Below are 23,215 nucleotides of genomic sequence, written 5' to 3'. Positions count from 1 at the left end.
TTGCATTGATTACGTAAGCCCAGTGGAAGGTCTGCTTTATCCTCGTGTGCCCGAGGGCCGAGGATCTTACAACCCTCTTGTCCGCGGAATGCTAGACAATGGTCCATTTCCCTCGCGTGCTGGCAAGATTACCAGACCGAGCGTAATTCGGTCCCTCTGATTCTGGCCTTTCCCAGACCAAGGACTAAGACTCCTCGTCTGCCTAAGGGCCGAGGAGTGCCTCTTGCACTGGATGGCTACCAGGTAGAGGCCCATACTGTCCTCCCCGTGTGCCTGAGGGCCGGGGACTGCAGTGCCCTCTTGTCCGCACAAAGCTAGACAAAGGCTTATTCTCTCGCGTCCTGGAGCAGTACCAGGCCGAGCTCTTGAGTCCCTCTTGCTCTGGCAGAACCCCAGACAAAGGACTACCTCTCCTCGTGAGCCCGAGGGCCGAGGAGTACCTCTCGTTCTGGCTGGCGACCAGACAGAGGTGGACCACCTGGCTGAGGTCCGTCTCTCCCTCTGCACCTATTAATGTAAACAGGCAAAGGTCGAGAACTCCATCCTCGTGAGCCCGAGGGCCGAGGATCATATCACCCTCTTGTCCGTGGAACACTAGACAATGGTTTATCTTCCTCGCGTTCTGGAAGTCCACCAGACCGAGTGTACTTCGGTCCCTCTGGTTCTGGCCTTTCCCAGACCAAGGACTAAGACTCCTCGTCTGCCCGAGGGCCGAGGAGTGCCTCCTGCACCGGCTGGCTACCAAGCAGAGGCCCATACTGTCCTCCCCGTGTGCCTGAGGGCCGGGGACTGCAGTGCCCTCTTGTCCGCACAAGGCTAGACAAAGGCTTATTCCCTCGCGTCCTGGCAGAGTACCAGGCCGAGCTCTTGAGTCCCTCTTGCTCTGGCGGAACCCCAGACAAAGGACTACTTTCTCCTCGCGAGCCTGAGGGCCGAGGAGTACTCTTGAGGTCGAGTACACCGTCCTCGTGGGTCCGAGGACCGAGGACCACTTTCCTTCTGTCCACTTTGACAGTGGTTATTGCAGTCCCTCTTGTTCTGGCTATCTCCCAGACAAAGGACTAAGACTCTGCGTGTGCCTGAGGGCCGCGGAGTACCTCTCGCTCTGGCTGGCGACCAGACAGAGGAAGACTACCTTTCCTCGTGTGCCCGAGGGCCGAGGTCCACTGGGCCTTCTTGTCCGCGGTATGCTAGACAAGGGCTCCTTTTCTTTCCACCCTGGTCAAGCAGACACAGCGCAGGGTCCTGGAAATTATGGGGGCGTTGGTAGTCTCGTTCCCCATAGCGTTTCTAGACGCGGCTCGAGTTCCCGGAAGGGAACGTCTCGGGTTACGTATGTAACCTTAGTTCCCTGAGGGAACGAGACGCCGCGTCTCGGACCATAATTCCCGCCCCTGCGGCGCTCGCTTCATTCCTTAAGAGCTGCCGCGGGCTTCAAACGCACGTGCTTTATACTTCCTGGTCGATGACGTCACCGCGCCTGTGACGTCACTCCCGTCATTTCATTGGTTGTAGACATGATTCAGAGTGCGGCCCGCCAATGGCGTTCCCCATAGCGTTTCTAGACGCGGCGTCTCGTTCCCTCAGGGAACTAAGGTTACATACGTAACCCGAGACGTTTTCTTCTCCAGCTCCATAACTGACATCAAATGGCTCCGGGGCCTCTGAAATCCAGCAAAACGAACAACAGCTCATCAAGATTGAGTGAAGAAGCAAATGTACAGAAGAACGTATCAGAAGCAATCAATATTTTGAATGATATATGTTCTCATGGATTACTATTTAATCTGCTGTAAAACAATAAAAAAGATACAAGTCTGCATCTCTAAATCAATGCTATTTTGCTCTTACAGTAAACACATTTTGTTTTCTTTCTGATTTAGTAATGTTTTACATTTTGTAGGCCAAAGCCACAATGAACCATCTTAACCCTTTAGCCGGCCTTCTTGCAGAGGCCAAGTGAGGAGCGAAGGTTCCCCAAACCCTACGGAATAAGAACAAGAACGATCTTAGACCTCCAAATCATATGACCATTCAAGCGACATAGACTGTCTATTGACCCAATTTCCAGAGGTTGGCTCAATAATGACTCTGTCACCCCACCTGGGTATCGGCAGGTGGAGAACGGATTACGCCTGAGCTCTCCTGCTGAGTCTGGAAATGTATTCCTTTTGAGTCTGTCCGGTTCCTTCCTTCTATTCACCCTATAACCCCAGTGAGGCTTTTAGCCTCCTAAACCAAACTAAAATAAAATGCGGTCATGGTAGATTCACCTCCAAAGGAAGAGATGTATGTGGCCTTCATTATTTTTCACCAAAGCTTTAAGCCTGACGTTGTGTAGTAAAGCACTAGCTCAAAACGTTGAAATGTATCTTTTTTCCTGTACCACCAAGTGCTGTTAACACAGAATATGTAGTTCAGAGGAGCTCAACTGTGATGTGCACAATAATAAGCTCTTATCTAAGGCTATGAGAATTTCAACTGCTATGTTAGAGCTTTTGAATACAGCACAAGCTGCCGTGTAATGGTACATTATGAACAATCTGATCCAAGACATGATCATTATGGATTTATAACGGGGGTATTTATTCATCTGATTAACTTTCAGAGAAGATCAAAGCCATTCTGGCACTCCACAGGACACTCACAAAGCTGTCATCTCAGCTTTACAAGCCAAATTTAAACTCATCCAGTTCACAGTCTCTCCTCTTTCGTAAATGCTTTAAGTTTACACTTTATATCCAGAATCTATTGGAATATGCTTCCTCATTATTAGACAGAGATCTAGGTATCTGACTTTAGCTGAAATGAGAACAGTGAGCTTGACTGACATTTAGAAGAGAAGACTCACTAAATGTGAAAAATTCAATTTTGGATCATTTTGTCTGAAAAAAAGAAAACTTTTTATTGTTTTCTGTTTGAGTAGAAGGAGTTGGAGCAGAAAAGCAAAACAATCAAAGATGATGTGATTGAATTCTGCTGCTGTGTGCTTGTGTGTCTGAGCATGTCTGCTCATGCCAATTTTGAGGATATATAAGGTGGAAGCGGTGTGTTTGCAGTGTATGGACAACCAATGGTAGCATGAATGACATTCACTAGTCCGGTAAAAACAAAACCTTTTGCATTGTTACAAAATAAATAAATTCAAATAAATTGTCAAAAATGGTGTAAAGTCAGGATGCTTTAAATAGATTTTAAATAATAAATAGATTTGAAAACAAATTGCATTAACTTCTATAAACTAAATCACATTTGGTGTGACCACCCTTTGCATTTTAAAACAGCTTTTGTCCTAGGTACATTTGCACATAGTTTTCAGGTAGCTTTGCAGAAAGGTTTCTTAAAGCATCTTGAAGACATTGCCTGTCATGCTGAGACGAGGGATAGACAAACAACAACTTAATAAAACGAAAAGGGCTTTAATAATCCATTTGAAGGTACGTAGAACGCAGGAGAACACAGGAACCAAAGAGATAACAACATTGACCGACAAACAACATAGCCAACACACCAATATTTAAAGACACACTGATTAACTAGACAGCTGAAAGGAATAACACTAACAAGGGGGAGTAACCAATAATCACAGTATGGCGGGGGGGAGACACTGGGAGAAACCAACATCGACAGTCCAGGGGTATGACATTACATCCCCCTATCGGAAGGCGCGTCCTCGCGCCGACAAAGAAGGAAAACAAATAAAACCAAGTTTCAGGAGGTGGCTTCGGTGGAGGATGGACTCCCAGGAGGAGGAAGGAACACTGAAACAGGACAGTCCAGGGAGGTGATGACGGAGGGAGGAGCCAAGGAGGAGACAGGAGGGGGCTGGAGCAGGAGGAGCCAGGTGAGACCCAGACCGCAGCCATGATGGAAATCCACGGTGGAGCCGATGGAGGGAGGAGCCATGGTGCCGGAGCGACAGAGGACTGAGGCTGTGCCCGCGGGAGGGAGGAGGTCCACAGGTGGGGCGACGACTGACCGGGGGAGAGCCGAATGGACGATGGAGCCCGGTGGAGCTGGTGGACAGACGGGCGACGGTGGAGACGAGGGAGCTGAGAGCTGGGGTGGAGCCGCAGGGTCGGAGAAGTAATATGGCAGTCAGACAGGGGTAACTGAGGGAGGGTGGGTGGGAAATCCATGCATGCTGACAGTTCAGAGTTTATAGTAAGTTCTGTAATAATATTCTTAGATAACATTAAGTCCTGTTTACAGTCCATTATAACACAGTTCTTCTGGATTTAGTCTCTTTTTTTCTGTTTCTTCCTGTAATGCCAGACAGACTGGGTGATGAATGGATCAGATCTCTGTGGCTGTTGTCAGATTCCTTGTGCAAAAAAATCTGACTGGATTATTACAATTAATGACAAAAGTAATGTTTGAAAATGTAAACTGATATTTCCGACTGACACTACAGCAAAAGATAAAAATAAATGGTTTAATACTAGTTTTGTTGGCGAAAATACTAGTGGAATAATACTTTTGCAGAGCAGTGTGTGCTGCTGAAAATACAGCTTTACCTTTTTAAAAATTAAATTTATACTTATATTTCAGAATATTGCAGTTTTTTTTATACATTTTTGTGCAAATAAATACAGCCTTGGTGTGCATATGAGACTTTCAGTAAGTTGCCCAAACTTAAAAATGTCTAACTTTAAAAAAGTGTTTTTGTATTTTGCTCTGCTGTTTTATCTCAGTATTAAAAAAAGCTAATACAATATCCCCTGTATGTCAAGATGTACCAAGTGTTCAATATGAGAAGGAGAGACTATATTGAATATAAGATAAACAAGACAGAGAACGAATGTTCTGTGATGACTAATATCTGTCATGTTTTGACAGCAATGTTAAATAATGGCCATAATGCATTTGAAAGACATGAGAGAAAAATACATGGATAAACATGTATTTGAAAACCCATGACCTCGGTTTCTTCAGAGTGCCAGAACACTACATTCAACTTCCATCTTCCATTTTCATTTTGAGAGGGTTTTTTCTCTCTCTCTCTCTCTCTCTCGCTTCATCACTGCTGTCCTTCTATCAGATGTCCTTCTTCCAGAAAAGCTGTGTCACTTCTCTAGGTGAGTCTGCCATTTAGCATTCCAGATGGTGTGGGAGCTACAAAGGAAACAAGACACTGTCTATCTCTCTGCTGGGAGAGGAGGGCTGAACAAACAGTGAGCCTAAGACAGAAATGACAGGCCGTATGTTTTGTTTTCGAGGATTGCCCATCCCGGTCTTCAATGTGATTTTCAAAGGGCCCAATTACCTGTGACTGTATGGTACAACTAGTAATGATTCCGTCATCCATTCCATTGCATTCCATCATGACTGAATCATTTCTATTGTGAGGTACAGGCTGAGGGTTTACGTAGCAACAACTACAGGCTACAAGTTTCTTGTGTGACAAAAATATGGCCGAGCAGAATTTACACATGACTGACCACATCTTAGCAAGTGAAGCTTAAACAAACATTTTCTGTGAACAGTTTTCTGGCATATTAAAAAGTGATAATGTCAATATATAATTTAATGTTTTTGAGTTATAGGATTTTTTAATAACACAGCTATGTCAAAATTATTCAACCCCTATTCAACATTGCTGTTTTAAGACAGTTATTTTTATGGTCAGGAACAAAATTGTCTTAAAAAATTGTCTTAAGCCTTTACAAACGTATTCAAAATGGAATTAGCTTGGGGTGTTACACATAGTATGCTCGTAGCCCATGCATGTGCTGATAGGGAGTAGCAAATATGGTAAAGTCAACAAAGCTCACACAAAATCAATAGAGAAGAAATAGTTTGCTATATTAGAAAGTCTAAAACTACATTAAGATGTCTAAGACATTACAAGTCCCTAGAGACACAGCTGGCAGCCGTATTCCTTAGATTAATGTGTGTTGAACCAGAAAACCTTTGAGGCCGTTGAACAAAAAAAGCACAATATCATAAAATGTTTGATCAGATCAACTGAGAAAAACTTGCAATGTACAGCCAAAAACTTGCAAGATGACCCAACGAAAGGAGGAAAAATATTTCGATGCTGTGTACAAGAGGAACACTAGACAATATGGTCTTCATGCTGAGGAATCTTGGTGAATACCACTCTTGACCAAGAAGAACAAAAAGGCTGCCTTGAACATGCCAAAATTCATTTGGATAGACCTGTGGAGTTCTGGAAGATTGTTTTATGGAGTGATGTGTCCAAACTGGAACTTTTTTGGATGTATGGATCAGAGGTACGTCTGGTGCAAAAAAGACCAAGCTTATATGCAGAAGAACACCATCTCCATCATCAAACATGGAGGTGGGCCAGTCCTGTTATGGGGTTGTTTTACTGTAGCAGGAAGTGGAAAACATGACCATACAAAGGATATCATTGATTTATGAAAGTATAAGACCATTTTGGCAAACATTGTGATGCCTTTTGTGCAAGTCTGAAGCTAATAATCAATGGACTTTTCTGCAGGACAATCATCCCAAAGTATACGTTCAAATCTACTTAAGCTTGGTTTAGGAATCTGTCATAGAATGTTTTTAAGTGGCCTGTTCAGTTTCCAGATTTAATTCTCATTGAAAATACATGGTTGAATTTGAAGCAAGCAGTGGCAAAGTAAAAACCAAAGATTATCAGTGATCTGAAAGCTTTTTCAGGGGAGGAATGGCCCAAGATTGCAGCAGAAAGGTAACAGAAGCATCTAAGCACTTCCAGGCAGTGTTTATTGGTGGTTTTAAAGAATAAAAGATTCTACACCAAATTTACTTTCAGGGGTTGAATAATTTTGAACATGAATGTTTAGAGCCAATTCGATTTTTTTTTCATTATTCATCAACTTACGTTCTCAGAATTACTCAAATGTGTATTAATAAACTTTCTTTAATACTCATGCCTTTGTTGAATTGTTTTCACAAAATGTTGTTCTCTGCAGCAAAATGTCTTGCAGGTCAAGGGGGTTGAATAATTTTGATTGCAACTGTATTAATTGTGATTGAGCAAATGCGTTTATGGGACTCCAGACACATTCCATCAGTTAACTGGATGCGGAACTTTGCTTCCTTTGTCTCAGCATATTTTTCTTCCTACATACATAGCGAGCGAAAGATAAATAGAAGCCGCATCGAGGGAGTAAAGTAATTTTCCTGGAAATTATAGAAGTGGAATGAATCTTCCTGTGCCCACCATATTCCCCATTTCAGCAGCCATCAACACGGTGCTCATCTCATACCTTTCAAAGCTGGTTAGAAAAGAAATAAAAAATGAAATAAGCGAAAAGACTACATGAGATGTAGCACTACTTGACGCAAACACACACACACACACTCCCTCCTCTCGCTCTACTCTCCTGAGCATTACAAACCTATCTGCGGGATGACAACCTCACTGCCGCAACAAGCCCCTCTCCTCTCAGCTTTAGTTAAGGGATGTCTGCCATGATAACCAATGCCTTCACTCTGTATGTGCTGTAAAACCACTCAAGCTCTGGCTCAATTCCCAACACAATAAGACCCGTGTGCTCCTCTCTGCTCCCCTCGGTTGAACTTCACGGGGCTGAAATTTTAAGTTTCTTTGCAGGGCATCTGCAGGTTATTCTGCTAGATTGTAACATGGCGGAGGGTGCCATGCGCCCGCCCGCTTCTCTCCCAAATGATGCACATATCAAACAGAAAGCTGATTAAAAGAACACATTGCCTCTGTATTCTTCCGTAGGCTACAGTGGATGAATTTAAAAGCGCTGTTGTTCAAAGGCATGTTGTCCAAGATCAACAAATGAGTGGGGGAGAACTTTGCAGAGCCTTGGTTTTCATTTATCATGATCCAAGAACTATTTGCTTTGTTGCCACTGATGGGCAAGTTTCAAAACTAATTACATCATGCTTTTTCATGTTTTCTCTCAATCCCACTGTGTTTTGCTTTTCAGTATTGAGTTAACACCAATCATTCCCCCTACTCATGCTGCCCACTAGGGCTGAATCGATACTAAAAGTTTGGCTTCAGTATCATATCAAGCAACAGACCCTTGGTTTAAAAAAAAAAAAAAAATCAATATTGTGGGCAACAAATAAACTGTCTTGGATGACTGATGTAAAACTAAATTATTTCATTAATCGCACTGTGAAAAATAAGTTGTTTGCGGTTTGGAGTCTGCAGAATTTTTTACTTTATTTTATGTTATATATATATTTTTAGGAATAGACTAGTATACTGGATAAAAGCCAATTTCCGCCACTGAATAAAAAATAAAGGTTATTGTGATTTTTTATCTTACAATTCATTAAGTTTTGTAGACACAGGCAAGTTTAACTATATTCTCACTATTCTTTCTCAACTTTTTTCTCAGAAATGTGTGATACAAACTTGTGAATTGTGTAATATAAACTCGCAATTGTGAGTTATAAAGTCAGAATTGTGATATACACTCAAAAATGTGAGTAATAAAGTCAGAATTGTGATATCAATTTGCAGTTCTGAGAAATGAAGTCAGAATGGCAAGATACAAACTTGCAATTGCGAGTTATAAAGTCAGAATTGTGAGATATAAACTAGCAGTTATGTTATGAAGTAGAATTTAGAGGTGAAAAGACTGTCTCCATAATTGTTTATAGAGTTTATTAGTTGTATCGTATTAGTTGTGTTATAAAGTCAAAATTGCGAGATATTCTGAGCAAAAGAAGACTTTATAGCTCACAATTGTTTACAGTGCCTTGCGAAATTATTCATACCCCTTCTTTTTTTTTCACATTTTGTTATGTTGCTGCCTTATGTTAAACTACTTTAAATTACTTTTTTCCCACATCAATCTACACTCCCTACTCCATAATAGCAAAGCAAAAAATAGGGTTTTAACATTTGTGCAAATTTATTAAAAATAAAAAACTGAAAAGATCATGTTGCATAAGTATTCATACCCTTTTCTGGGACACTCGAAATCTAGCTCAGGAGCATTCATATTGCTTCTAGATGTTACTACACGTCGAGTGAAGTTAAACTGTGGCAAATTCATTTGAATGAGTATGATTTAGAAAGGCACACACCTCTCAGAAAAGGTCTAACAGCTGAAAATGCATATCAGAGCAAAAACCAAGTCCTGAGGTCAAGATAACTGCCTGTAGAGCTCAGTGACAGACTTGCGTTAAGGCACAGATCTGGGGAAGAGTTCAGGAAAAAATCTGTAGCATTGAAGGTTCACAGAAGCATTATCCATAATGGAAGACGATTGGAACAACTAGGACTCTAGAAAATGTCTGCCAGCCCCCATCCAAGCTGACAGAGCTTGAGAGGTGAAAAGGTGAGGCAAAGAATGGCAGATAATTGCCAAATGCAGATGTGCAAAGCTTGTCACATCATACCCAAAAAGACTTGAGGCTGTAAAGGTGCTTCAACTATGTACTGAGATAAGGGTATGAATAATTATGCAATGTACTTATTTCAGTGTTTTATTTTTAATAAATTTGTAAAATTTGCAAATCATGTTTTTGCTTTGTCATTATTATGGTGTATGGAGTGTAAATTGATGTGGGGACAGTTTAACATAATGCTGCAACAAAACAAAACGTGAAAAAAATTAAGGGGTATGAATACTTTTGCAAGGCACTGTATATCATGCAATTCTGTCTTAAATCTTTAGAATTGCAAGTTTATATCTCACAAATCTGATTTTATAACTCACAATTGAGAGTTTGTATCACAATTATGAGAAAAAAGAAAGTCAGAATTGTGAGATAAATAGTCGCAATTACCTTTTTTGTTTTTAATTCAGTTGCAGAAACAGGCTTCCATAATACTGTGCCTAAAAATAACAGATTTATTTTTGTGGCTAAAATCAGATTCAGTGATTTAGTTTGATTTTTTTCCACGCTCTAGTTCCACGCAAACTTGTGTCGACAAGGAGTGGATGCAACAGTATTTCCTACCTCACATGCACAATATGGTTAGAAGTCTTTAAAATGCAGAACTGAACTGAAAAGGTCAAACAAAAATTGAAAATGTGGTTTATTGATTCCTGGTTAATTAATTATGATCCCTTGAAATCCCATGACGTTTTCATTGATGAAGGCCTAGAGGAGAGGTGTAGTATTGATTCTTGCCTACTCTCACTCTCAGTTAAAAATAATACTCAACACACTGTTTTTCTCCATATTTGAAAGTGCTAAATGAATAAAGCTCAGTGAATAAAACTGATGTGAACTACAAACCTAAATAGAATGGCAAAAATAGAGAGAAAGATTTTTGAAAAATGTACAAATCTTGCTTCACTGTGTATTCCTCTCACCACTGTTGAGCTGCTGAGATTGAGCTCACTGGAGTTTAGTAAGGAGAAACAGATAGCCAGTACTATAGTACTCCATTTCCATTCCAGAACTTTGGGTTTGACCTTCCAATTAAAATATAGATTCATCACTGGGGCTGCACAGAGGGGACAGTTCTCTTCTAGTCTTCTTCAGTTATTTGTCATGTTAGATTTATTAGCAAATCCTTAGAGGACATCCCTTACAATAATAATTCTGGAGTAATCACAACAACTTTCAAGGTCATGCAGAAGAAATAGACAAACTCAATGCCAGAATTACTGGCACTCAAAAGACTGAGTAGATATAACTCAAGAGGTCTGTCACTAAACAAGATCCATTTCCTGTTCTGGTATTACAGCTGCAAACACTGAATGCTGCCAGACAGCCTTGCATTCTCCTGCATTGTGTTTACATCTTTTAATCTGTTGAATGACCCTTATTGTCCTTGCACTTTCTATTTTTGTATCTATTTTCTAAATGCATCTTATTTATTTACCCACATAGGCTTATGTATTTATCTATTTTAATTATTTTATACATTTATTTATTTATTTTTAGCTCATAATAGAATTACACACCATTCTCCATTCATTTACTTTCACTTTACTTTCATTTACTTTCTAACAATTGACTGCAAGCTTACATTCGGATCTGGCTCCAATCAACAACTGACAGAAAGACCAGAGTGACTTTAATCTTTCAAATAACTTAAAAATAAAATGTCAAAATATGGATTAAATAATATTCCATGGTGATTCAGCTTTTCAAAATAAAACAACATAGCCTACCTATTTTACATATTTTAGTGGGTGTTTTTGATCACGATAAAATGGATGATATTTTTTGCTTAGATAAAAATAAAAAATAGTAATATAGCTGCAAGCAGCAATTTCTGGGTTTCAAGTGCTTCGAGGTATTTAAACACATGTGAAAAAGACATATTTAACAAGCCTGTAACCACCTAAATCAATGATTCAAAAAAAGCATTTTTGCCAATTCCAAGTAATTTGCAATTAACATTTATGGCTGCTATAGTGCCACCTAGTACAATCTCCATAAAAGTTGGCACGCTTCTTTAGAATCCTATTCTGCATGTGCTAACCTAATTTTGTGAAGTTCTGAGTTATCGCTCAGGAATTATAGGCTTTGGAGTATATTTAGCAACACACATTTTCTAAATGACCCTGTTATAGCTAACAAAAGTGTAAAGTCTACATTTTTTGATAATTATTGATTAAGAATTGGAGATTCTGGAGAATTGTACTACAGTGGTACCTAAAGGACTAGTTCGATAATACAAGCAATCTGACTGACAGCAGGGGTTCTTGAGGCAAAGTTGTTCAGAATGAAGAGATGACTAGTGTGTGTGTGAAAAATTGCTATATAATAAAATATTATCTTTTACACACTTGAAAAATCCAATAGCACACCAAAGTGACCTATTTCTTTCAAATTTCTCAGAGACCTTTAGGGCCATTCGTCAAACAGGCCCACAAAGTTTTGTTCCCATCGGCCTCTGTTAACCCATCTAATAGGTGCTCAAACTTCATTGGCCAATGGCGGCCATCCTTTTTTCGAGATACATTTTGAAGGCAAAACAAATGACGCCGTGACACCATGTGAAAAGTCAATCGGACTAACGGATGCATATAGCCATTTTTATGTTTTTGTTCTGTTATACTGAAGCATAAGGAAGCCAAACAAATTAGAATACAATAATAACAACAATGACATTAATAGCCATATATTGCATACAATTGCACTGCAAAATAAATATTTTTTTATGGTTTTAGTTTGTTTGACAGATACTGTGTCAAAGCATAATGGCCCAAAACACAGCTTTAAAGACATTTTATGTTAGAATAAGAAGTTTAAATATATTTAAAAAAACTACACTTTTTGCCTGGAAGACTTATCGTTTCATATCGTCATGTGACCACAATAATATTGAGACAGTTTTGCTATCGCTATATAACGATATTGATAAATTCAGTTTGAATGATTTCGTACTTTTGATGTCTGTAGCGCTCCCATCAGGCTGATCGGGGCAAGCCTTGGTGACGTTGTAGACAGGAAGGGTACTACCATCCCTTAAAGTTTCAGGTCTTTACACATTACGGTTTGATCTGCCCAATCACTTTTTATTGCAAAAATATTCGTTTTAGCTCTTTCTGTCTGAATGGATTACCATACTATGTTTTACTTATAGAAAAGCTATGCAAACTTGTTCAGTTTTGAAACACAATAAGAATTTTTAGGCTCTCCTTTAATCTCATCCACTCATTTCAAAAGCGTATCAGTTTGCATAAGACTGAAGCAGATAAGAGAGGGAAAATGAATATCTCCAGCACAATGTCAGATGTAGGATGTTATGAAGTCAGGCCCTCGTTGTTGCTGTGCTGATGGAGGAGATGATTAAAGAGGAGCTAGCACTGCAGAGGCGTTCCCAGACTATTAATAAGTCTGACATATGACAACTGCAAGTCAAAGGGAACGTCATTACGGTTCGGATTCTCTTTAGTAGGTTTCTTAAAAATAGTACATTGATTCAAAAGGCCAATTTCTTTAAGCGTTGGTGGTGAAAACTGGAACCCACTGTATGTACAGCCAATTAAGGGCTGAATGGATTATTACAAGAGTACCGTAATGCTTCAGGTGACCTTTACCGATGACTTACATACGGTGCATATTCTTTCACTGATTAGTCTGGCAAGCATGCTCAATCCATTAGCATTGAGTTTTAGTAATCTTGGAGTGCAGCATGTCAGTCTGGAGCACAAATCCATACTCGTCATCACTAAACACCTGGCTAAATTGTGGCCGATTATTGAAAAATCAATAGAACTGTACTGAGGCTCAATGAATCAGCTGCCAATCACAAGTCCACAATTACAGACAGAACAATGCACAGGCCCACACAAATGATGGATATTACTTCTAAATATGTTTTTATACACATTGGCTGGCACTTGAAATAGATGGCATGGATAAATGTATTTTGAATCAAAAAAACAAAAATCCCTCAAACATATACTCATCAATCTACAGCAGTTTTACAGCATTGTGCCTACTATAAGTTCCACCCACACTTCTATTTTAAAATGATTTTTTCCCTTGCAGGTATGTTTTTCTAAGCATATCCCTGTGCTGAAAATCAATACAACTGCACTAAAGCTCAATGGACCAGCTGCCAATCATGAGTCTACATTTACAGACAGAACAATGTTCACATAACTGATAGACATCACTTCCACTCTGATAGTCATACATTTAGATCAGGGTTTCTCAGCTCTGGCCCTCAAGGTCCACTTTCCTCTCAGCTCCAACCCTGAACACACCTGAATATGCTAACCAAGGTCTTCAGGATCACTAGAAAGTTACAGTCAGGTGAGTTTGATCAAGGTTAGAGCCAAACTCCACAGGAACATGCTCGAGGGCCAGAGTTGAGAACCCTTGATTTAGGCTATATTCTACATAAATCTGGACACATTTAAAAACAGCATTTCGTTTTAAAATGCTCTCCATCCACACCTGCACTTTCAAGCATTTTCCTGAAGTTTCTTATCCACACTGAAACGTCAGAAAATGTTAAATTTGCCTTACTGCGCATGTTAAGGCTGGGCGATTCTTTCGATTTTTTTTTTTTTTTTTTTTTCGATTAATTCGAATATACGTTTTAAGACGATTTAATTTTTTTATTAAATCGAGGTATCGCGATTTTTTTATAAATATATATGTGTATTCAGAACGGAAAACATAACGCGTTCTGGTAAAATAACGCGAGTCACTGAGGGGACATGATTAGCTGCTTGTTAGCAAGTTAGCCTGTTACATTACAGTACATACAATTTCACTTACCACATAAACAGAGTAGAGAGGTGATTGAAGACAATGGCGAATTATTTGCATATCAGGGCTCTAGAGTGTTACCTAATTTCTCAATGGTGCGACCCGCCGTTCAAGGGCAAGAAGAAACTACTACGTACGACTATGAAAAAATATTTAGGAGCACCATGTGCGACTGACCCGACCAGCAAATTTACGTTTGCTCTGAGTGGAGCTTCAAAGGTTTCTATGTGTTTTGCACGTTGACTAATGTATCTCAAGTGTAGAGAGAGTGTAAATAAGAGACTGAATGGGCAGTAGCTTTGTTTATTATAATAGAGCTTTGTGAGATTGCGAACTAAGATGAGTGACAGCTTTTAATCATTTTTAAGGGAGTTTGTAAACGAGATATTGATTTATTACAACAGTTAAATAAACAAGAAGTTATTATTAAGTGACTTACATTGTCTGACTATAACACTATTGCCTGATTTTGCTCTATTTCATCGTCAAAAATGGTCTGAAACAAGTCACAGCTGAGCCGCAGCGCATCTCCACTCAAACACAGCGGTGTTCGGTTTATGAATGAACGTGCATTTTTAAACGAATCTAGTGAAATAATTCAATTCCCCAATTATAAAGAGTCACTTGCTTTATTCTTGAATGAACCATCCGTTCGAACGAATCAAATGAATGATATGATTCAGTAATAAATCAGTGTCTTCACCACCTGCTGGCAGATCGTTTCAGTTATTTAAATCATTTAATATTTCTGTGTTCAAAATTGTATATTTTTGTATACGATATAAGTGCAAGAGAAAAGCATGGAAATATATATTTTCCTCCCATCTCATATTTATTTGTCTTACAAACATTTACTGTGTCTGGTATGATAAGAAAGGGGTCTGGTGCACTGATGAAGTTGCAATGTATACTGCAAAATATATGGTGCCCATATATATTGTGGAAAAGCTGGGGTTTCTTTACATGCTAAAAGTAGTGGGGGGGGGGGTCGGATTTTAAATCGTAAATCGGATTTTTTGTGAAAAAATCGAGGATTTTATTTTTAGGCCATATCGCCCAGCCCTAGCGCATGTATAAAGTAACTTATCTTTAGCAACAGTGTGAAACTGAATAGGACATAATAGACACAATTCCGGTATAAACATACAGTTGTAATCAAAATTATTCAACCTCCTTGGACCTGCAAGACATTTTGTTGCAGAGAACAACATTTTGTGAAAACAATTCAACAAAGGCATCAGTACACTATCAGAGAAAGTTTATTAATACACATTTGAATGATTCTGAGAACATAAGTTGATGAATAATAAAAAAAAATAAATAAATAAATAATACATTGGCTCTAAACATTCATGTTTAAAATTATTCAACCCCAAAAGGCAAATTTGTTCAATTTGGCCAAATCGTTCACTCTTTAAAACCACAAGTCACCTTTCTACTGCAATCGTGGCTTATTCCTCGCCTGAAAAAGCTTTCAGATCACTGATAATCTTTGGTTTTTACTTTGTCACTGCTTTCTTCAAATTCAACCAAATATTTTCAATGAGAATTAAATACGGAGACTGAACAGGCCACTCATGAACATTCTATGACTGATCCCTGAACCAAGCCTAGATGCAAGTAGATTTGGATGTATACTTTAAAATGATTATCCTGCAGGAAAATCCATTGATCGTTAGCTTTTTTCTTTGCACTAAATGCATCAAAGTTCTTGCCAAAATGGCCTGATACTTCAAATAATCCATGATGTCCTTCTTACAGTCATGGTTTCCACTTCTTGCTACAGTAAAACAACCCCATAACAGGACTGATCCACCGCCAAGTTTGACGATGAAGATGGTGTTCTTCTGCTCATTAGCTCTGTCTTTTTTTGCACTAGACATACTGCTAATTTATAGGTCCAAAAAGTTCTAGTTTGGTCACATCACATAAAACATTCTTCCAGAACTTCACAGGTCAATCCAAATTAATTTAAGGATGATTAAGACGGCCTATTTGTTCTTCTTGGTCAAGAGTGGCATTCAGCAAGATGCCCCAACATGAAAGCCATGCTTGAAAGCCTTTGGCTGTATATTGCAGGTTTTTCTCAGTTGTTCTGATCAAATATTTTATGATATTGTGCTTTTTGTTCAACACCTCAAAAGTTTCTGGTACAACATATTTTAAGCTAAGGAATAAGGCTGCCAGCTGTGTCTGGGACTTTTAATGTCTTAGAAATCTTAATATTGCCTTAGAGTTTTTAAAGTAATAAAATTATTTCTTTTCTATAGCTTTTGTGAGAGCTCTGTTGATTTTGTCATATTACTGTAGCTATTCAAACATCTGCATGTACAGTCGATTTGGCCCAGAAGTTGATTGAGAGCATGCCCAGTCAAATTGCAGAGGTCCTGAAAAAGAAGGGCCAACACTGCAAATACTGACTCTTTGCATAAATGTCATGTAATTGTCAATAAAAGCCTTTGAAACGTATGAAGTGCTTGTAATTATATTTCAGTACATCACAGAAACAACTGAAACAAAGATCTAAAAGCAGTTTAGCAGCAAACTTTGTGAAAACTAATAGTTGTGCCATTCTCAAAACTTTTGGCCACGACTGTACATGGGCTAGCTGTATGTATGTGTGACAGCTTAAGCTAATTCTGTTTTCTAATAAATTTCTAAAGGTTTAATTGTGTTTTAAGACAATTTTGTTCCCCACCATAAAAATAAGTGACTAAAGAACAGAAATGTTGAATAGGGGTTGAATAATTATGACATGGCATGGAAAAATCCTAGAACTCAAAAATATTACACGATTTAATGACATTATCACTTTTAATATGCCAGTAATCTGTTATAGATACAATTTTTTGGAAAAAGTCCTGGATCTTCAAGCTTGTATTTGTAAAAGTACTGCAGTCTCTTGGGGGGTTGAATAATTTTGATTGCAACTGTAGATATCTATTGGTACAATATGTGTCACATGACTAAACATGCGTCATCGCTTTTAAAAGCCTCCATTTCACAGTCCACACTTCAAATGTATCCACTTCAGGGAGCGTTTTCAAAAAGCTCCATCTTCCTTGACAAAAATACTGTCTTAGTATGGATGAAAGGCCAAACGGAGAGAAAAAGATGCATTTTCATTATTTTGTGTTTACAATACAGTTTACAATGTGTGGTAGGAGTATGGTTTGCAAATAACATGATTACTTAGTATATAAAGCATTGTGGAGTACAAAATACAGAGATTTAATTTAAAAAACACTGTGTAAGAGGATAAAAAAGTAAGAAGCTGGAAGAATAGATGATTGCAAAGAATAGATGAATAGATGAAGAATAGATGAAGCAAAATAGGTAAATGAACTCTGAGATCAGTTTGTTCTCTTCTGATCAGCAAGAGAGCTTGGCTAAGGACAATAATTTAAAGTAGCTTCTGAGGAATGGAAATGCTAAAATGATTTAGGAATTCTGAACATTACATCATATGTTGATCATTTGATTTGGGAGAACAGATGTGAGCCAAAAAAGCCATTAAACCAGATGAAAAATAAACTCGAGTTTAGAGCTTTTTTAGGAAGGTTTCTGTGACCCTGTCAGAAAAAGTGACTGTCATTATTGGAAAATAAAGGAAGCTTCACCTAAAATTATATTTCAATGGCAACATTCAGAAATTTGTGCAAGTGACAATGTCAGATATTGTACCAACTGACCAATCTAAAAATGTTTCCATGGCAACATTCTGCAATAACACATTCAAGCCTTCTACTGCTTAATCTACTTTTATATCACCCAGAATATCACAAACATACACATCTCAGCATGCTTTTGTATGTATATCTATGTCAAGTTCACACACACACACACACACACACACACACACACATGTTGGGTTTACATGTTTTATGGGGACATTCCATAGGCGTAATGGTTTTTATACTGTACAAACCGTACTTTCTATCGCCATACACCTACCCTACACCTAAACCTAGCCCTCACAGGAGACTGTGCACACTTTTACTTCGTCAAAAAAACTCATTGTGCATGATTTATAAGCCTGTTTCCTCATGGGGACCTGAGGAATGTCCCCACAAGGTCAAAATCTACTGGTATTCCTATCCTTGTGGGGACATTTGGTCCCCACAACGTGATGAATACCAGGTACACACACACACACACACGCACGCACGCACGCACGCACGCACACACACACACACACACACACACACACACACACACACACACACACACACACACACATTTTTAACACCATTTTTAAAGACTGCATCACAACACCATTTTTAAAGACTGCATCTAGGGTTAGGTATTTTGGTAATTTGCGTGGATTGTTTGATCCTTAAAGCCTAAAATAGGGAGTGTTATTGATTTAGCTCTTATTGTCAAACTCTCACTCCAGTATGGCAACCAAAGTTGGCAACCATAATATGAGTAAAGTACATTTAAAATGTATTGCTTGTTTGATTGTTTCCATTAATGCATTACTAGCCACCAATGTCTCATTTTAAAATAGGCACACTTAAAGTACTAAAATGCCACATTAGAGTATTGTTTACTTTTGGCACAGACACTCACAAAAAAACTTAAGGCATGAAAGCAACATTCATTTTGACTCAAAGTGGAAAATGACAAGGTAAATTACAAACATTAAATTAAAGGGACAAAAAAAAAATTACAAACACAAAGCTGTTTCAATGGTAATTTATAAAGGAATGGCTGACAGGTCATGTTTTTCTAATTTCCCTCAATAAACATGCGTAACTCAGTTTTCTGTTGGCAGAGTTCTCTTATGAGACAGACGATACTATTACTGTGAGCTAAATGGGTCAGCAATCTCCACTGACCCAGAAAGCTTGGTAATATGACATCAGCTTCCTCTATTACTGTTTTATCATCCACTGTCCAAACAATCAGCGGCCATTAATTTGTCTTCCTCGCTCTGTGTTTGACATGTCCAGGCATGTAACTCCACCTGAAGACAGATTACAAAAGAGAACCTACTGGCCATGTCATCTCTCATGAGTTACAATTATGACGCCGGCCATCGATTCAGAGATGCTCACGGATCTTTGCTTTGTGTTGTATGGTACACACGGCTTCCCGACATACCATAAGGTATAACAGAAAGGAGGGGGTGGGTTCAAGTGTTGTTTTGTAACATAGACTTTTATACAGCTATATTGCACTATTAATTTTTTTTTTCTGGTATGAATTCAGAAATACTACCATTTTGCCGTACTGTCACACAATGTATGGAAGTAGGCATTTTTGGATAACCAAACAAAGACAAATGTTGAAGGGAACCCCAGGTATTAAGACTTGTATAGCTTAATATAATGTAAATTATGTCTCTTACTGAAATATGCAGAAAACCCATGAAAAAAATATTTACTTACTTATTTAAAAAAATCCACAACCTTTTATACATATTTTGGACTATGGGAGGTGGCATTCTTTCGATTTCGTGAAATGGCTGCACTCTGTGAGCTACTGGCACTACCTGTTGCTATTTTACCACACACAACTCGAAAAATAAAATACTGATACAATGCCACAATGCCAGTTTTGGTTATAATTTTCAGTCGAAGGGCAACAAGAGAAGCAATGTAAGTCTTCACTGCTTTCCTAGCAATAAGAAGAGAAAAGAATGGGAAGATGCCTGTGGACAAATAAAATTTCCTAAAGACCCACATCTTTGTTCTTTACTTTAGCGCTGATCCCTTTAAGGCTTTTAGCAGACCACAGCTACTAAAAGAGTCTACAAACAGCGGAGACAAGAAACTAGGGCTGCACAATTATGACGAAAAACATAATTGTCGATTATTCCCTTAAAATTGTAATTATCATAATACAGTATAACAGGTTTAATAACTTTTTTCAACAAAAATAACTGAACATTCAAATAGAATAAAGCAATACACAAAAATGTATAAAGTTAAAAAATGTACACAGATTAAAGTGCAAAAGAATCTATCTGCCATCTGCTGTCAGAGAATGAAAAGTGCGCTTTTATCCAGAGTGTCTCATATGTGCTCTGCCATCTGCTTCTCATCCATGCTTGTTTACATGAGAGGGCACACGCATCTTTGACGCAGCATACAGTGGTGTTGTTGTGCATTGTGACCAGTTGGTGGGAAAAGTTATCTTAAAATGCATTCATAAATGTCTCTTACAACATGACATGCTCTAAACCCGCCTCTTAAGCATGCAGAATAATGAATGTTTTTTGTTTTTTTGTAATCGCGGCTTTGAACGATTACGTAATTGTGGCATCCGTAATTGTGATCGTGATTGGAAATTCAATTAATTGTGCAGCCCTACGGGAAACTCTAGATGCCATCCTGACAGGATGTAAACATGCAATGCTTGTCATGATGCCGCAGCCACTGAAGGAGATTCTTAGCGACAATTTCACGCAATATCGGGGGACGTTTACATTCTTTGTGGGGAAAATCAATGGTATTGGTTTAAGCGTACAATTATTTCCATCACCACATGTAAGCTCTTTCAGTAGCTGTGGTCATTGTATCAGTATTTTATAAAAGGCAAAAGCTAGCACCAGAATCCATAGTCAACAGTAAATAACTATATTTTAAGAAGGACTGACTCTGTCCTTTAAACTGTCAGACTGAAAATTATCTGAAATATTTTAAATTAAAAATAAAGAAATCTGAGAAAACTTGAGATTAAAATAAGTTACTATTCATCTGGAGAACAGGTAGCATGTGGTTTTCTAAAATGCATCAATACAGCTTGAAATATGACAGTCATTCATCCCAATACAAATTATATTCTTTTTCGACTTGTACAGCTCCTATTTTTCCTGCCAATGCTAAGCCAACAATTTAGTGGATAGCAGTACTACACTGTCAGGCAGCAATGTTGTGGTACTAAATTAATATATCAGGACATAAGGTTACATTTTCTATCTATGTACCAGTTAATAAAACACCTGCTGTCTAGTCTTCCACTTTTTCTTTATCTCATCTGCTCAAAGCAAACCACCTGCATTCAGGTTGTAATACTGGCAGAAGTGGCCCACAGTAAAGCACATAACAGATTCAGTCATAAATCAACTCTATAGGCCAGCTGGTCATAATGACAGGCCTTGGCTTCGGCAAGAGGGAGGGCTAGGAAAGCACGTCGGCTAAGTAATGTTTTGATACTTTGCAGAACAGCTGTTTTACTATTTTTCCCTCCAAAACTGAACATTATTCCCTCTTGTGATAGTACAAAAACGTCTCATGCCACAAATGTACACTTGGCGGTCTTGATGGTGAAGAGCCGCCTGGAGAAGCCATTGAGAGCTTTTTCGGCTCTATCAAATATTCTAAGTGAAAGTAAATGACAGAAAATGGCTTATAATCACACTGTTTGGTGGATCTCTCCATTCTCATACTGCACACGCACAACACAATAGCACAAGCATGTCAAGATTACAAGATACTTAACTAAGACCCATGAACTACAAACTAACTGGAGTTGGAATATAGCAACAAAACACTAGGACAGAACACCTAATGGATGCAACTTTAGGCTTACCAGCCAGTGAATAGTAGTAAACATGGCATTAATGAAGAAAGCAATGGCTATGACAATAACCTTCACCAAGTCTGTGACTGTGAGACAAAGCAGCTAAACAATAATTGCTCGGCCATTGCACAGAACTTCTCTTAATTGTCAGGTCATTACGAAGGAATGAATCTCTCCGGTTATGGCAACATAACATCGGGACAGTCTGAACAATGTTCTACGCAGTGACAAGACAATATGTATCATTAAAATTCAAACATGGGCATGTCTATTTATACTAATCATTTCCTAAACGGACTTGGAAAATCCCTAATGTGATCATTAGAGGGGGGTCATTTGCATTAAACTAAATGTAGCAGCCTAGCTTGACATAAAAGAAGCAGTGGCCCTGTAATAAAGTCGAGTCACACCCTGCAGTCCAGGATACATAAAGAAGTGATCATGCCACATTATCTCATAAATTACATCTTGCAGCATTCATCAGCCGCTCTGGGCCACCAGACCACCACACATATCTCATGGGTTGCTAATTAAAGTGACCTGTATTGTGCATGAGGTAATTACACAGTTCACCAATTCATTACTCTCTTTGGGTGAATGACCGCCTAATGTGAGGCGGTGAGGTTTAGACACCGGCAGCAGGGGAAATAGAGAATTTGGAATAAAGTGTCTAGACCATGGGCTCAGAGCATCACTCTAATAGAGGCAGAGAAAAAGAGGTGGGGAGAGAGGAAGAACATTTGTCTAACCAAGTCAAAGGTTTAAATTGTTTCATTTTAACATTGTTATCCTCTGAGATCATCAGGGCAGATTCTCCTCACAGCTTATAAAGGGATAGTTCACCAAAAAATAAACATTCTGTGGTCTTTTACTCACCCTCAAGTCAAAAGATAATATTTGGAAAAATGTCTTAGTCAGTAAGGTCCAAACAAGCTTTGGATTCCACTGACTTGGACAAAAGAAAAAAAGAAAAATAATAAAATGTCTTTTTTGTGTTCCACAGAAAAAAAAGAATGTCATACAGGTGTGTTACCGTTTGACAGAATTCAATTAGGAGTCAAACAATTATCGTTGCCGCTATTAAGCATATCGGTATCGGTCATTTTCAAAAACCAATTTGCCAATAAAATTATTTAAAAGCACTTTTTGAGAGTTTTTTGTCAGAGCCCTTGTTATTCTTAATTTTGACATTCATTTTCATTTTTACACCAGACATAACAGTATATATTGGTTGAACATATCAGTTATCAGTCTTGATCTGTAATAATTTTAAACCAGAACGGTCCTGAAAAGCACATATCAGTCAACCCTTAAATTCAATTTATTTTTGGGTGAAAATACAGTCTTAAATGTTACACAGACTAGACACAACAATGATGATTAGACATCATTTTCACCTTTCCTTCACTTTAGTCACTTTACCATGTTTGCATCATCCAGGGGACCAAAAAGTACAATTTGATCCGACACAGTTCATAAAATGCTTCGGCTCACATCAAATCCACTGAAGCCTTCTATCTTTTTCTTGTTATGTCTATATCTACAGGCT

The sequence above is a fragment of the Garra rufa genome, chromosome 3 (assembly GCF_049309525.1).
Source record: "Garra rufa chromosome 3, GarRuf1.0, whole genome shotgun sequence".
Classification (NCBI taxonomy): domain Eukaryota; kingdom Metazoa; phylum Chordata; class Actinopteri; order Cypriniformes; family Cyprinidae; genus Garra; species Garra rufa.
The sequence above is the reverse complement of the archived record's forward strand: the minus strand, read 5'-3'. Positions refer to the sequence as shown.